This window comes from Mustela lutreola, chromosome 10 (genome assembly GCF_030435805.1).
Source record: "Mustela lutreola isolate mMusLut2 chromosome 10, mMusLut2.pri, whole genome shotgun sequence".
In the NCBI taxonomy this organism is placed as follows: Eukaryota; Metazoa; Chordata; class Mammalia; order Carnivora; family Mustelidae; genus Mustela; species Mustela lutreola.
In genome coordinates, this window is record NC_081299.1 from 76,129,230 (window position 1) to 76,145,615 (window position 16,386).

Consider the following 16,386-nt stretch of genomic DNA (forward strand, 5'->3'; position numbering starts at 1 on the left):
ACTTAAGCCATTTTTTCCCCAAGTGTTACAGACCTCTCTTGCTCCCATTTCTTGAGTTCTAAATCAATTACTGACGTTTAAAGTATAATTTCTGCTGGGAAGGCAAAGAGCTCTACCAAGGGAGAAGCAATTTCTCAACATTAAAGAAATTAAATATTATAATTTATGCTTAGAAAAATAATGTTAGTCCAAGTTTTAGCTCTCGTCTCTCTTCCTTCTCTGCTGTTCTTTATCCTGCCGTGTCTTTGCAAACCATTCTCATGACCTTCTGCTTGTGTGGCATATTTGTAGTGGGGCCAGATTATACATACACCACTGACTTTTTCATCTGACCTCCAAATTCAGCCTTCGAGCCCCTTCGTTTCTTTGGATTTTGCTAACAAAATCTTCCTGTTGAAAGGAATATTATTTCTCATGGAACGTCACTGGTGGTGTGTGAAATAGGAGGATCATGCTTTTTGAAATTCAGACCTACAGTCCCCAAATTTTAAACGTACCCAGTTTGCCACTGCTTACTTTACTTAGCCCAGCCTTGGCATCTTAGGTCTAGAGGTGGTTAGTACCCATTGGACATCCTAGCCCCTCCCTGAAAATTAAAAGGAGCACAAAAATGAAACTGATTTTGCTTTTCTTTGCCTCTGTTAATTTAACGGATTCGGTCGGCTTGTCCTCATTTGGCCTTTTACACCTCCAAAATTAATGTTATGTGCACATTTGATTATAACAGAATGAGTGATTTCCGAATTACTTTTGAACACTGTTCCTTGTCGTTCTTTTCTTCATCATACTAGTACATGTAGCCAGTGTTTTTCTTTCTAGCCTGTTTAATGCCTGTGTGGTTCTTGTTGCCACATAAGTTTCAGTTGATTTAGTGATCCTGATTTCATGGGACACTGTATCAAATGCTTCAGGAAGATCAAAGTACATGGGGTTCATTGCATTCCTTTCCCTTGCTAACTCATTTGTGCCGTAGCCAGGCAGTCCTGGAGCCTTGCAATCCAGGATTCCACTCAAGGCAGGGAAGCAGCTCTTCTTCCTGGCTTTTCCATTCTTTTCAGTATTCCTTTTTTTCAGCAACATGCAGCAGGGTTGCATGTTGCATGTTTAAGGGTCTCTTACCCCTGAAAAGCATTTTTGCTGCAAAGAGGAAAAACTCTGAGGCTTTCATCTGCCATACCCATGGGAATATTCCGCCATGAACTTTCATGCTGGAAAAAGCAAGCCCAATCCAATTGTGCCTTATTGGTAGTAAAATGTGTTGGTTAGAAGTAGACTATGGCCAGCTAGGCTGCCCAGGTTCTGGTATTTGCTAACAGTGTTACTTTGGACAAATTAGTATCTTTGCGTCTGTATCCTGATCTGTGATACTGAGGTAATGCTAATTTCTACCCCATAGGGTTGTTGTCGGGAATAATTGAGTCAAGACATGTAAAGTGGTTAGAATTTGCTTTAGTTTAAACATTGATGAATAATCTTTCAAAAGTTTATAGTAATGTTTCCGGATTTTCTGGGCATTTTGTTACTCTTTTATGCAATTGGCCATGCCCATTCCATTACAGGCAAAGGAAAGGAAATGAAAATCAACCATCCAATTTTGTCACCTTAACTTATTCACGAATTGCCTTTTTTCTTTAAGACTCCATTATAATAGATCATTGAGAATTCATATATTCAATAGACAGTGATGAGTGTGACTCATTCCTTATCACCTCATATATTTTGCTACCATCAGATGTGTACAGATGTTTATATATTTTTAAAATTCTTTTTAAAAACATTATTTTCTTGGTAGTGAACATTATATTTATTTGACTTGTTGGGGCCAATTCTTTTAAGTTGTTGGGTTTTCAATATATTATTTTTTAAATGGGTGCCTAAAGAGAATTAATTAAAAAATATTTTATTTATTTATTTGACAGAGATTACAAGTAGGCAGAGAAGCAGGCAGAGAGAGAGGAGGAAGCAGGCTCCCCACAGAGCAGAGAGCCCGATGCGGGGCTCAATCCCCAGACCCTGGGATCATAACCTAAGCCAAAGGCAGAGGCTTTAACCCACTGAGCCACCCCGGCGCCCCAAGAATTAAATTTTTTGAAAGATTTTATTTTTAAGTAATTTCTATACCCAGCGTCGAGTTCAGATTGCAACCCCAAGATCAAGAGTGACTTGCTCTGGGTGCCTGGGTGCCTAGGTTAAAGCCTTTGCCTTGAGCTCGGGTCATGATCCCAGGGTCCTGGGATCGAGCCCTGAGCCCTGCGTCTGGCTCTCTGGCTCTCTGCTCGGTGGGGAGCCTGCTTCCTCCTCTCTCTCTGCCTGCCACTCTCTGCCTACTTGTGATCTCTGTCTGTCAGATGAATAAATAAAATCTTAAAAAAAGAAAGAAAGAAAGAAAGAGTGACATGCTCTCCTGACTGAGCCAGCCAGGTGCCCCTAAGTACTTTTTTTAATAAGGAAGCAGAAATACTCACTACAGAAGATAAATAGACAAAACATGCTTTCCAAAGAAAAATGTCTTACAGGACAGTATTTAGTCTACTCAGTGCTCATCATGATCAACAGTCGATAAATAACCAAAGGCTGTCCATTGTTAAGTGTGTGCCAGGAACATTTTGAATACTCTTAACTTATGAACAGGTATTTGCATTTAGTCAAACTTTTGTGGTTTTTTGCTATCCTTTCATATTTATGCTCTTTAAAATTGCTGCCCATCAGCCACCGTGGCCCACTTTACTTACATATTTGCATACTAACTGAAGTATGAGAAGGGAAACTTGGAAAAAATATAATGAGATTTCATTGTCACAGTTTGACTAGTGGATCTTATTTATTATTTTATGAAATAATACTCAGCTGCAAGCCCAGAGCGTATTTAACCTAATTTGTATGGCGTTCCATTGCTGGGGTTTAAAATCAGTTGGCCTGTTGCAAAATACATGTTTGTAATTTACACTTTACAGACATTTGGCAAAGTGATAAAGTAACGTGATGCAGCTGAGGGAACACTACAAGTTGTGTTTGAAAAGTAAGATTCTTCTGAGTAAAAGTTGTGTAAGCACAGAGTAATAAATCCACAGCCAAAATGGACCCACTCTTCAATTAAAAGGAGGAAGAACAGACCCAGGGTGAGTTTTAGCTCCGTTACCTGCTGCTGCTTTGAGAAAACGACTTAACATCTGTGAACTCCACTGGTTCTTCTCACACAGTGATAATGATTCTTCCCTGAAAAAGCAGTTCTGAAAATTCAGGGGTGGAAGGCAGGGCACGTGAGGGTCCCATGTAAAGTTACTAATTCTGCACAGTGTAGGTGAATCTGTATATGTGATTGGAAGCTGGGGAAACCGAAGCATTGAGTTGCAAGGTGTACCAGCCCAGGCCTGTAATCACCCTGGCCCTATCTTTCAGCTTTGTAGGGGGTCTTCTAAGTCATGCTGTGGGGTGCTCTAAGCAGTGCTTTCAGAAACTCTGTTCCTAGAAGGGACCCTAAACTGTCTTGCAGGGCAAGTTTTTTGTTTGTTTTTAAAGATTTTGTATATTTATTTGACAGATCAAAAGTAGGCAAAGAGGCAGGCAGAGAGAGAAGGGAAGCAGGCTCCCTGCTGAGCAGAGAGCCCAGTGTGGGGCTCACTCCCAGGACCCTGAGACCATGACCTGAGCTGAAGGCAGAGGCTTTAACCCACTGAGCCACCCAGTCTCGTCCCATTTGCAGGGCAAGTTCCCCTCTACTGCATTTTTGTCATGGGAAATGACACTCTGGCTCCTTGAAAATGGCTAATAACCCTCTGTGGGTAAATGCCAATCAAGCCAGCCAGTTGGCTCTCAGGACATCTTCCTTGAATGCCATGACCCAGGTTTCGCAGAGGATGGGAGGTGAGTGTGGGTGCCAGAGACCTCATTCACAGAAAAGCCTGTAGCATTGCCACCCTGGAAGTGCAGACATACAGGGACACTGGTGTGGAAGTTGCTAGTACAGAGAGGCACTCTCTTAGCTAACCAGACAGCTTGTCAGTTTCCTTTTCCTTGTTTGCAAAATCCAGCTGTAATTATGACCAAGAATCCTCATACAATGAAATCTGTGGCAAACATTTTTAACCACCAAGGTAAGGTCTTTTTCTTTTTGAGATGAAGAAAGATAAGCAACATCATTTAAGATAAGAGTTTGTCATTTCCTCCTGCACACCTGTTAGTCCTCACAGAATTTATCTCTTGTCACTTAATTTGGATCCTCCAAAATAGCTTTCATGATGTTGCCATCATCATCCATGGACTGTCGTACTTAGGGAGAGAAGATTTTCAAAATGAACTTCTAATACTCTTCCAAAATCAATTTTATTTCTTGTGGCATGGTTTGTACCTACTGGAGAGTGTATTTTTTTCTCTTCTTATGAGGTGGTAATTTAATTTTTTTTTAATTTTTAAAAATTTTCTTTCTTTCTTTTTTTTTTTTTTTTCTCAACAGATGTAAGGTAGAAACACTTCTCTATGAAACACAGAAGGTGCAGGAGAATAGCTTAATAATGTAAAAATATGATATGATACTTAGACCTTGTGGCTGTTAGGAACCAGGTCTGGGACTGATGCGGTTGCAGGAGTGTTGTATGTATTATCCAAACTGTACACTTTGGGATCCATGCAGGTTAATTTCAGCATGTTTCCTTTGGCTTTTCTTAAGAATTTCCTTTTCCTTCAGAGGTTTTCCTTCTAGGCGCTTGGAGACATAATGAGTAACAAAAATGAAGGCAGGGATACCAAAGTGTATTTTAAAATAGAATTGTATCCTCAAAAACATGGTAATTATTGACAAGCCTTTTTTAGATGAGAGAGAAGTAAGGGAAGTTTTGAGCTACATGCTTCCCTCCCACCATGTACTTTGTGGGGGGAAAAAATGGCAGTGCTTTGGGAAAAAGTTTTAAGTCTGAAAAGAGGTAGAGAGTTGACAAGTCCAGAAAAGCAAGGAACTGTGAGAAGGTAAAAGGGGGCAGCCAAGGAAGAGCTGGACCCTAAAAGGATGCTGAGACCCCTCAGGACTAAACCGTCATTAGACTGGGCATGCCTGATGGTTGGGACTGAATCTTTGCTCCTTCCCCCCACCCCCAAGCTACACGTGGAGCTGTTGGTCTCTACAGTCTACAACTCCAGAATGTGCTCCTTAGTGAAGGGGTGGGCAAGGGCAAATGATCTGCAGGTCATTTGGAAACAGGATAAGAGCACTCACTTCCTCCCTCAGTCTCCACAAGGGTCTAAGGTCTCAGCATTGCCAAGGTTCTTAATCACCTTTTTATATGTGCTTTGTTTCTTGACTTGTCAGGAGGCTGATAGCATGCTACGGACAGGTGAGTGTGAGCTGAGTGCTGAAGCAGAAGAAAATAGATGAGAATTTCAGCAGTTTCACTAAAAGTTGGGGCCATGTGTGTGTTGTGTTGTTTTGTTGGCCCTCTTAAAAAAATCCCAGTTAGAGAAAAAGAATTCAGGGAACAAATATTAGTCAGCCGATTAGGTTCTGAACTTGCTCAGACTTTGTACCTTGGCATAAGAGAAGCTATCCTAGAACCTTTTGAACTTTTGCCACTGAGTAATTCCGAAAAGGCTGAAAGAGCCAGTAGTAGATAGTAGGAAAGAGCACAGTGTCCTCTGCTTGGGTAATCAAGGTACATATTACTGAGGTGGGTAAGGATCCTGGCTAGTTCAATGGGGTTACAGCTTGTAAGTTGCAGGATCATTCGGAGATGAAGAAATGGATCACAGATGGTCACTGGGCTGGATTTTTCTCCTAGGATTCACTATTGTTTTGAGAATTAGCAGAGTGTAGAGGAAATGGCCCAGATTTTATACTTAGGAAAGACCTGTTATTCAGCTCTTCATTTGACCACTTTCTAGCCGAGACATCAGGACAGTTACTTAACTTCTCTGACCCTGTTTCCTCAGTTGGGAATATGAGAATAGGACATTTGTAGATCTGTTGGGAAATGTTAAAACTAAGAGCAGATGAGAATGAGATGCTGTGTAGCACTGAATAGGAGCTTGTCATCCATCAATTTCTACTTTAGTCAAAATTTGGCTTTTTAGGTAGAATAATTATCCTGCGGTCCATCCTGAGTTTTGAAACATGAATAACTTTTATTTAAGCCAACAGCTGGATGATAAAAGGAGCTATTTATCCAAGGCAGTCCTGTATATATGCTGCCGAAGCGAGCACCAAGGCAGTCCTGTAAATGCCTTGTGATCCTAGAGATAGGAGTGCAAGGGCAGGCAGGGTACCGATGAAGCCATCCACACTTGGAAGCCCAGAAACCCAGCACTGAGCATAGGAACGAACTCCCAGAGCTGGCATCCTCTGCATATAGCAGATTCTTAAACCCTCTGTTTACTGTTTTTTAAAACACTATCCTGAAGTTCACCTAAGTCAGAGGGTAACGCAGTGAACCCAAACTCAGAAATTTGGAACTGCTCTGTGATTTCATAAGCCCAAGAAATACTTCCTTGTTTTCTGAAAGAATACACTATACCATTATCTGCTGTGTGGAATCGCTATATGGAATGTTAGAGGACTGTGAAGATGAGGTTGTCCTGGAACCCCCCCCCCCCCCCCCCACACACACACCGCCCAGTTTGTGGCAGCTGTGAGCACGCTTTCTTTTGAGTCAGCCAGGCGCAAGACAAGTAATTTCCCATCCTGAGGCTCTTTGAGTTGCTGAGTTGGAGTGGATGTACTGGGACGTGGCTATTCACTTAAAATTTTTGCATAAATCCAGCCTCCACTCCCCTGGAAAGGCTCGGTCCTGTCTTTACACCTTCCCCAAGGCGATTTTGTTCCAGGGGCGGGGGCGGGGAAGAGAGGAAAGGAGGAAAACGGAGGCGCACTACACGCGGCGCTGCGCTCTGCGCTTCGGAGGAAGCGTGCAGTCCATTGACTGGGTACATGTGGGGAGGGGAGAACCGGGCCAGGGGTTGGAAACGGAAGGGCTGCGAGCGCGCTGGCTGCGAGGCCTCCGGCAGGGGGAGGCCCGGCCCGCGCAGGGAGCCACCTCGCCGGGGAGCCGGTGCGGCGGATCGCCCGGCCGGGGCGGGGGACAGCGCCCGGAACGACCATGGCGAGGCGGGCGGGGGCGGCGGTAGTTATGCAACCCGCAGCCCCCTCGGTGCTCCTTCCCGCCGGTCTGCGCCCCTCCCTCCACTCCGCCAACACTCGGATCTCTCGCTCTTTCTCTCCCCTGTGTTTTCAAACAGGAAGTGCACGGCTGTCTGTAACGTGCCGCCGGGTCCCAGGATGGAGGAGTGAAGTCTCCGTCGCCGCCGGTTCCAGCCTGCGGAGCGCCCCCCCGCCGAAGCCGAGTCCCCGGAGAGCGCCCTGAGGGAGCAGGGTGGCCGCCTGGTCCAGGTGCGTGCGGTCAGGTCAGGAGCCCGCGGGCCGGGCGCTGGGCTGTCACTGGCCGCCGCCCCTGGGTGCCGCCGAGCCAGTTCTCCAGCTCCGCGCCGCAGCCGCACTTGGCGCGTGTGCCTGATCGCCCCCCTCCCCGCCTTCGCCCCCAGGGGTCTCTGCGGCCGGTGGCCGTACCCGCTCGGGTGTGTGGGACCCCTCGGGAGGGCCGGCCGGCTTCGGGCAGCTGCGAGCGGGACCTGCCCGAGCTCACTCATCTCAGCTGAGGCGGGCGCGTTCCAGCCGGGGCTGCCGGTGCCCAGGAGGCTTCCCGGAGTCCCCAGCTGCCCTCTCCGCCCTCTCCGCCGCCTCCGCTCCGCCTCCTCCTCCTCCTCCTGCGGCTGCCCGAAGCTGGGCGCTTTGTTGCTTCCTCGCTGACCTGGGGTTCTCCACGGGAAGGCCGTGGGAGGCTTGGGTGTTAGGAAGAGCAGTGTGTGTGAGAAGTGGGGACCTAGGCGGGGAGAGAGGGTGAGCGGCCCGCGAAGTGTGAGGTGGAACATGGAGGGAGAGTCTTGGTGCCCAGGCTCCGAAATCCCACTTCTTCGGCCCAATCCCACCTCTTCAGCCCAGCACCACTTTTTTTGTTTGTTTGTTTGTTTGTTTGTTTTTATTTGGGGGTTTTTTGTTGGTTGGTTGGTTGGTTGGTTGGGTTGGAGTGGTGGAGAGTGGGGAGCCCTGCTTTCAGGAACTGAGGGCATTAGTGATGCCGGCGGGCACTGGAAAGTAGCGAGGAGAATGAGGGACAGCTAGTTTCAAGGTGTTTAGTCTGGTGTCTGGCTTGTTAACTGCAGTTGTGGTTTCTTAGCCTGGCTCCCTTGCTCAGACAGAAGGTCCTCTTAAAGGTATGAGCCAGACATCTTTATTGGTTATATTCCATTTTCCATCCGAGTAAACTTGAGAATGATTTTTCTCGAATTCACCAAGGAGATGATAGTTTCACATCTGTTCGTATCTTGCTCCTTCTCCGACGTTCATAGGTGGAGAGCAAACCGCGAGAGAAGAGAGGTCTGTGTTACGCACAGACTTTGTGCTTCTTCATTTCCTTGCCAGCTTCTCTCTCTGCAGTCCAAGTCAGATTGACTTTTCCCCCAGTGAAAGCCTGGCCTTGTTTCTCCACCTATATTTATCCAACCGGCGAAACTTCAGCCTGGTGGACGGTCACTAAGGGAGGTTGGATGGTTGAGAAGACATTTGGCCCCAAATGCAATGTTTGAACAACGGGAACGCCAGTAGCATCCTCTTACTCTTCAGTTTCGGAGGAAGGGATGTGAACAACTGACCAAGGGGAGGAAAGTGAGATTCTGCCAGGAAGGATCTTTTTCTGCAGCCTGGAGGGAATATGCACAACCCCACTACCACGTGCCCGTAGCTCCTTCACCTTACGGGGCGCCTGGGTCTCCTCAGGAAGCAGGGTTAGTTGTAGATTTAAATTCATGATGTCATAGGCTGGCTGTGCCATTCTAATTTGTACTTTTGGTAATAAAATAGATATCCTGTGTAATTAATTTTGCTTTGAAAGGAAAATCTTTTGCAGTCAGGTAGCTTAGTGAATTGGTGCTGCCCTCTCGCTCCCTTTATTCTCCCCCTCTCAGCAGTGATGTGAATTCTGTGATCCCATTATTCCAGTAGTCCTTCAGAACTTTAATCTCTTTTAAAATGCAGCTGCTCTAACCATTGTGATAATATCAATAATTGGCATAATTGTGTTAGCAGTAAACAGCCAAGTACATTGTAAGAACTGAGCAATTAATTTCATCTTTTCTCTAGATAGTTGGATGTGGACTTCTTAAATTTGAATTTCCGTGTGATATGTCTGTGTTTATGTCTCTTCTCTTGCCAAATACATGACAAGATTAAAAGTGAAAAGAAGTCAGGGAGAGAGACTCTTGAATGACCTGTACAACCATAGCACTTTTATACCCAAGTATACTCCTGGCCCTCTGGTTCATTAATTTGTTTGGGGACTTTGTTCAGCATCAGTCACTCTGCCTCAAGATAAAATAGAACAGCCTTTGTGATTCTCTAAACTTGAACCCTATTTAGAAACAGGATTTACTCCTACCCTAGCAGAATTTAATAATAATTTAATAACAACCCAGGAATAATGATAGCGGATCTTAAGATCCTCATTTTCTGTTTACAGAGCACATTTTCTAGAACTAGTTTATAATTTGTTACTCCCTTTAATAGTATGGTGAAACAGGACTCATTTACTCCATTTTATGGAGAGTGGAAACTGAGGCTGATAAAATGTGACTTGTCAGTGGTCATATTAGTAAATGAAGATGCTAGGATTTCACTAAGTCTTTTGATTTATAGTCCTGGCCTGTCTGTAATCTGGAAAGTTGCCACCTCAGGAAGAGATGGCAATGCTGATTCAGGGGTCTTTCGCCATTCCAAGAGAGCTGGTAAACACTGACTGGAGACTAGCCTTAGCTACATCTTCAGATCTTTTCTCACTCTCCACCCAGAGGTCAGGGGTTTCTTGGGGTGTTTTTTTCCCCTCATCTGAAATTTACACTCTCTAATTAGTGACTGGATTTAGCTGTGTCTGCATCAATGTGATTTGTTTTCTGCTGCCAACATTCTTTTTTTTTTTTTAAAGATTTTATTTATTTATTTGACAGAGAGAGATGACAAGCAGGCAGAGAGGCAGGCTCTGCTGCCAACATTCTAATGGCATATTTTATTTTACAGATATCATAGGTCAGGTCTTAGTGGCCAGTATCTATCTGAAGGGTCAGATTAGCATATTATATCTTTTTAGAATAAAAAAGCAGTTCTTCTGGTTTACCACTAGAACACTTTATGTCTCAGAAAGGAAATAATAAATTAAAAAATGATGTGTGTGGCTCTCTCTGTAGCCCACTACCCTTCATACCATACCACCACCATAGCCCTCCAACCCTTCCACTCCCCAGTTCAGGATACCCACCAACAAGGTCATATTACAAGGGCACCTGACTGGCTTCGTGGGTACAACATGATATTGGGGTTGTGAGTTACAGCCTCGTGTGGGGCATAGACTTTTGTTAAAAAGGAAGGGAGGGAAGGAAGGAAGGAAAGAAGGAAGGAAGGAAATGTCACGTTGTGGAAAGACATAGGCAGACCCATGTATACTTTATATATTAAGTGTTTTTGTAGTCCTGCTCAGACGGAAAGAAGTTAATTTTTGTTATCTTTGGAATGCTTAAAGTTAAGGCTCTCCTTACTTAATATTTTATGTTGCACTGAGAAGACTATAATTTAAAATGGGGAGTACATTTTCACTGGGAAATACTGCATAAAAGATTTATTTTCTCTTCAACAATTGGAATATCTATAGAGATCTATAACTTCTCCTCCTTAGAATTGTGTCAGAGTGTCAGGAGAAGGGGAGAAGTGGGGTAGGAAAGAGATAAAGTGAATGGTTTTTCTTTTATAAGTGAGGAATGAAATGCTTATATTTTCTTAGTACACAGTACCCTGCCATTTCTGTTTGGGACAGTTGCAGTGGCTTGTGACTAGGAAAGAAAGCATAACAAGCTTTGATCTTAAATGCCAAGGAAAAGTTTATGACCAAGAGAGGACTGGGGGTGGAGATAAATGTGTTAGGATTTTCATTTTTTCAAAACCCTCTCATGTTTTTCATGTCTATTATAAAATGAAAATTGTCTTCTATTGGCATTTGTAACCTTTAAAATAGTGGTTTGCAACCCTTAAAAAAGTCCAGAAGCTTTTATTGATACTTAAAGATTTCAAAGATTTTGACTTCCTTAGAGTTTTCTTATTTCTGATGATTGCTAATATTTATTGACACAGATACTAGTTAATATCACTCAACTGACTATGTATATTGTAAATAATGACCACAGCATCTTCCTGTTTTTATAAAGAAGTAGTACATATGTAAGTGGGATTGGTTTGGTGTACTGACCACTGACAGCACCTTGAAGTCCATAGGGTGGGAAATCAGGGCCAAAGTAAAACCACTGCTCCAGGGGGGAAATGCTGAGGTGGTAATTGAAATGTACAGTACGTTAGCCGCCAGACTCCTAGGTGGAAATTTTCCTCTTTGGTGTCCATTGAATAGAGGATGTGTAAAGTCCTAACTTTGGATCTGATTTTGTTTTGAGGTGGTTTCCCATGGTCGGCTTTGAAGTCTTAGGATTACTAAGTCAGGGATAACTGGAATTCTCCTAAGAGCATTTTCCCTACATTACTTCTGTGAATACCCCTTCCTTACCTTTGTTGAGTCAGGACAATGACCCCCTTGTACAATCTCTGCAGTCTTAAGTACCGCCAGCAGCAGCCTTATATTCACTTCCCAGAAGCTAGAAGAAGCCTCCTCCCAACCTTAACCTTTATAGATTTTGAGAAGTATGTGGAAAGAGATACTATTTATCCCTAATCTGTAGTGGGGAAAAAACAGACCTATGAGTTTCCATTGAATCAGTCTCTTTGGTTTCCACACCTGTTGCGGTAGCTTTGGTATTCTGTTTAGGATAGGTTAGGCTGAGTGCCAGAACCTCTTAGGGTTAGTGCAGGATATTCTTTTTTCTGGTTTAAAAAAAAACAACAAGAAAAAAAAACAGTTCTGATTTATTGAACACCTCATGTGTGTCAGACACTTTTACGTGGATTGTCTCGAATCCTCCTGGCTTTGTGCACACTGGGTAATACCCCTGTTTTGTAGGTGAAGAAACTGAGGCAGGCAGAGATGGCAGCTTATCCAATTCATGTCAATAAGGGAAAGCCCGGACTGGGATTTGGGTTTCTGAGTCCCCATGCTGAAACAGTCCCACCTTTACGTCTGCTTCTTTGTCGGTCCTTAACCTCACCAGCGAAAATAAATGATCACACTTTGTTTACTCCTACCTTTCGCCTCTTCTTTTCAGCAAGAGTTAATTACAACCACAGAGAATATGTTAGGAAATAGGGACTTGGAAGAGTCAGCATTTTCATAAGTTTTATAAAAAAAAGTTTCATAAATATTTTTGGCTTTCATGCAGTATGTATTCATTTTTTCCCCTAAGGAGCCTAGATCTGTTGAATTGGTGAGTGACAGTTTTTTGAGGTAGTATTGTCCACCAGCAACATTGCTGGATCTTAGGCTAGAAACGGACTGATTTTACTAGGAACTCTGCGGGTTGTTGTCGGGTTTTTATCCCCACCAGTACTGCATGATCATTTCTTCTTTCTTAAGAAATTTCCTGATTTGGGTCAGTCTGATAGATGTTATTTGTACTTCATAATTTTACCTTTTTATGATGACAGGTGAGGTTGGGCATCCTTCATTCACTTAATTTAATTTCCCTTTACTGTGAATCGGGTCTCTTGCCCTTTTCTGGGAAGAAGTTCCTTGAAAGCATTCTTGTGGAGTTCCTGTATATTCTAGAAATGAATCCTTTTGGGTATTGCGAATACTTTCTCCCCGTGTGTCACTTGCCTGATGACTGTCTATGTTGACTTTCATTAACAAAAACAAAAATCCTTGATTTTAATGTAGGTGAACCCCCCAGTTTTTAATATTATTGTGGTCTGTGCAGGAGTCCTTCTCTATTCTAGGCTTACAGTTTAGTCTTTCCTCACTTTATTAACTTGATCTTATTACCAAGATTGATATAAATTTAAAAGTTCTAAAATAGATAATTTTAGGTAGATTTCTTGCTGTTCTCTGCATGTCTGTTAACTCTTTAACCCTGTGTACATTTTCTTTTCTTTTTTTAAGATTTTATTTATTTGAGAGAGAGAGAGAGAGAGAGAGCGCATGAGAGGGGAGACGCCAGAGGGAGAAGCAGGCTTCCTGCCAAGCAGGGATCCTGATATGGGACTCCAGAACCATGACCTGAGCCAAAGGCAGTCAGTTAACCAACTGAGCCTCCAGGCACCCCTAACACTGCATACATATTCTAGAAATGTATTTATTTCACTGGGAATATTCTGTATTTATTTAATAATGTATTTTACTTTCAACATCCCTTATGTTACATTTCCTTCTCAGTTTTATTTATTCATTCACTGTTAGCAATATGGCTCCCTTCCTCGCTTGGTCACTTATGTAGGGCAGGGGATCTCTCACTTCAAAGGCTTCTCTTTCTTCAGTGCTTTGCATGTGCTTATAGAGCTCAGATGTACGTTCCTAGTATGGCTTTTGAATGAATGTTTTATGAGGTGTGATGCTGTAATACATGGTTCAATACTCTTGAAAGCCTGTTAATTATAGATGTCTCTTTATTATTGGGAAAACATTGCCAGTTTTGGCATGGTTTTTTCCAAGGTTACTTTTCACCCCTCTTTTCTCAGTTCACTTGGTCTCTTTCCTCCTGCAGAGTCTAATATATGTCCACCTGAATGCTGGGTCACTTGATTTGGTAAACGGGCATATGCATGCCTATGTAGAATATAGTGTCTTTTATCCTTAATTGATAAAATGGCATGGAACCATGTAGTACATAGCGTGGCTTATTATTGTAAATAAATTTGAAATTTATTTCAAATTGGGGGGCAAATTGTGGTCTCAAAATAGATATTGCATGACATGGTTGGCTGGACCAAAGATATTCCCCTTGGCCATCACTTCTAGCATTATAAGGGTGACGGGCTATATTTTATTTTTCTTCATCTGGAGTCCTTTCGGTGCTTTATGGATATAGGAGAAGGTTGAAGTCTAACTACTGAAATTTAGTAAGCTTGCATAAAGTCCAGTAAAATTATAATGTAGAATGTTCTGGAGTCCAAAACCTACTTAGACAGATAAGACCATGTCCTTGGGCTGTTGTAGTTGTTCTTGCAGTGTGCTTTAAACAGGCCTTATTAGGCATTCGTCTAGGTTTGGTTATAACAACCCCAGCTACTGATCTGATTGAACTTACCTACTCAGGAGAGGTCTTTATCAGTGCTGACATTTTCCATTTCTCATTCAGGTTCCTTTATGCTCACCTCACCAGCTGTCAGATCCACCTGTTTTATCAGCCGCCTCTCTTACTCAATTATTCTAATATAATTGACAGCAAAGCTACTGCATCCATTCGACAGACATTTGCTGAGCTCTAAACTACTAAATCCAAGTTCCCTGATCTCTCTCCCTCCTACCTGCTGTGTACCAGTCATTGCACTAAGTTCCGAAGACACAATATGAATGTGACACAGTGCCTGACCCCAGAAGATAGACACATAAATCATTAACTGGAACTTAGAATGTGAGGTGCTTTACACAGCACGTTGTGGTAAATAATAACAGGGAGTGGGGGCACAAAGGAGGCAGTGATTTGTTCTTTCTTGTTCGTGAGGGAAGAATTCCTGAAGGAGGTGATTTTGGTGCTGATTCTCAGAGGGATAGGATTATTTACTAGGCTGAGCAGGAGGAAAAAAAAATAACAAAAACAAACAAACAAACAAACAAAAAAACCAGAAGAAATAGCCCAGGTTCAGAGCTGGGAAGAGCTCAGTGTGTGAGGAACAGAGTGTGAGGGACTGGCTCAGAGAGGTCGTGGTGCAGAGGGGAGAAGGGGTTACGTGGACATCTTGGTCTAGATTCTTGATCTAACCACGTCCACAGCCACACCGGCTCTTTCTAGAAGTGTGGGCTTTTCCCTGACAGCTTTATGAAATCACCAGAGATGAAATAAATTTAAAGAAATTAAATTGCAGTCTTAAGGTATATGAAGACGAAGCAGGGAGAAGTCCGGGGGCTATTGAACAACCCAGGTAGAAAGTGAGGACTGGAGTATGGGGATGATGGTGGGAAAGGAAAGGAGAGAGTAGATTGGAGACTCATTGAGGAGAGAGAATTGGTTACTGATTGAGTGGAAAATGGGAGAGGAGGAAGAAGAAAGATGACTCTTGATGTTTCTGGCTGGGAAGATTCGCTGTCTGAAGGTGTCATTAGTCAGAAGGGAAAATATGAGAGGAGCAGTTTTGGAGAGAGAGTAATGCGTTCGGCTTGAATTTAACTTGGGGGGTGCCCCTGGGACACTAAGTTGATCTTGAGAGGCCCTGCCTCTCAAGGGCTGGACATGTGTTTTGGGGAGTGTCTGGAACTGATGATGATTGCAACGCAGCTACAATGACCAAAGACCAAGCCGGCAAAAGAAGAGGAGAAAGAAAGAAGATCAAGAAAAGAGACAAATAAAACTGAAGGGAATATCGAGCACCAGCATTTTTGTTTTGTTTCTATATGTTGTTATGAAGTCCTTTCAGCAGTAGCCCCTGAAATTATCGTTGTTGTTGGCTTTTACAGATAAGCTCTCCAAAGCCCGGGTAAGCACCTTGCCGAAGTACCCAGGTGGCAGAAAGGGAAAAGCTCTCAGGTCTGTCAGAGGCCACAGGAGGGTCAGATATAGCAAAAATTGAAAGTGGGAGCCTGGGTTTGACAATGAGGTATTCAGGTAGTATTTAGTAATGGGAAGAGTTCTCAAGTCTAAGCCTGCATTGTCATGGGTGAGGAGAGAGTAGGCATTGAGAAGGAAAGCACCAGTTGGGAGTACACATTTGTCCATGAAGGAGTCTTTTTTTGTGTGCAGTCGTGTCTAAAGCTTGTATTTTGTTTGAGAAGAGTGGCGAGAGAGTGACTAAAGGTAGAAGAGAGAATAACTGATGGAGGAAGGCTCCAGAAGAAACAGGCCTAGTCAAGATCCGGAGTGCAAGCATGGTCAAAGGAGATGTCTTGAGAGGGAACAGGGACATTCATTCCTTTGGAGCAGAAGAGGAAGGGAAGTACGTGTGCCTCAAAATGAGTGTGCAGGTAGAGACGGAAGTTGAGAAAGTTCGTTCCTGAAGGTTTGGGTTCTCTCAGTAAAGTAGGAGCCGATGAAATCTGCTGGGAGAGAAGGGGCCTTGAGAAGGCAGTTTAAAGTTACTAATAGTAAGCTTGGAGAAAGGAGCTCACTGATGGAGTTAGGATGTGTGATCATTGAGAGTCCGGTTGGGGCTTTGTCATCCGGCATTAGGTGCTTATGGTGGGTTTTTTTTCTGCTTGATAGAGTACAATGAAT

General features: G+C 43.4%; 1 protein-coding gene across 6 annotated transcripts in view; it reads left to right on the forward strand.

Annotated features, from left to right (window-relative positions):
* LRRC8D (leucine rich repeat containing 8 VRAC subunit D) overlaps positions 1 to 16,386 on the forward strand; it is a 118,803-nt gene that overhangs the window by 14,345 nt on the left and 88,072 nt on the right. For 4 of the 6 annotated variants that reach the window (XM_059137312.1, XM_059137314.1, XM_059137313.1 and 1 more), the window contains exon 2: positions 7,222 to 7,372. The exons of 1 other annotated variant lie outside the window; for it this stretch is intronic. The gene's annotated coding sequence lies outside the window, so the exon portion shown is untranslated. Of the gene's footprint in view, positions 1 to 6,884; positions 6,910 to 7,221; positions 7,373 to 16,386 lie in introns of those variants that run through there. One more of the 6 variants, XM_059137316.1, reaches the window with a different exon arrangement.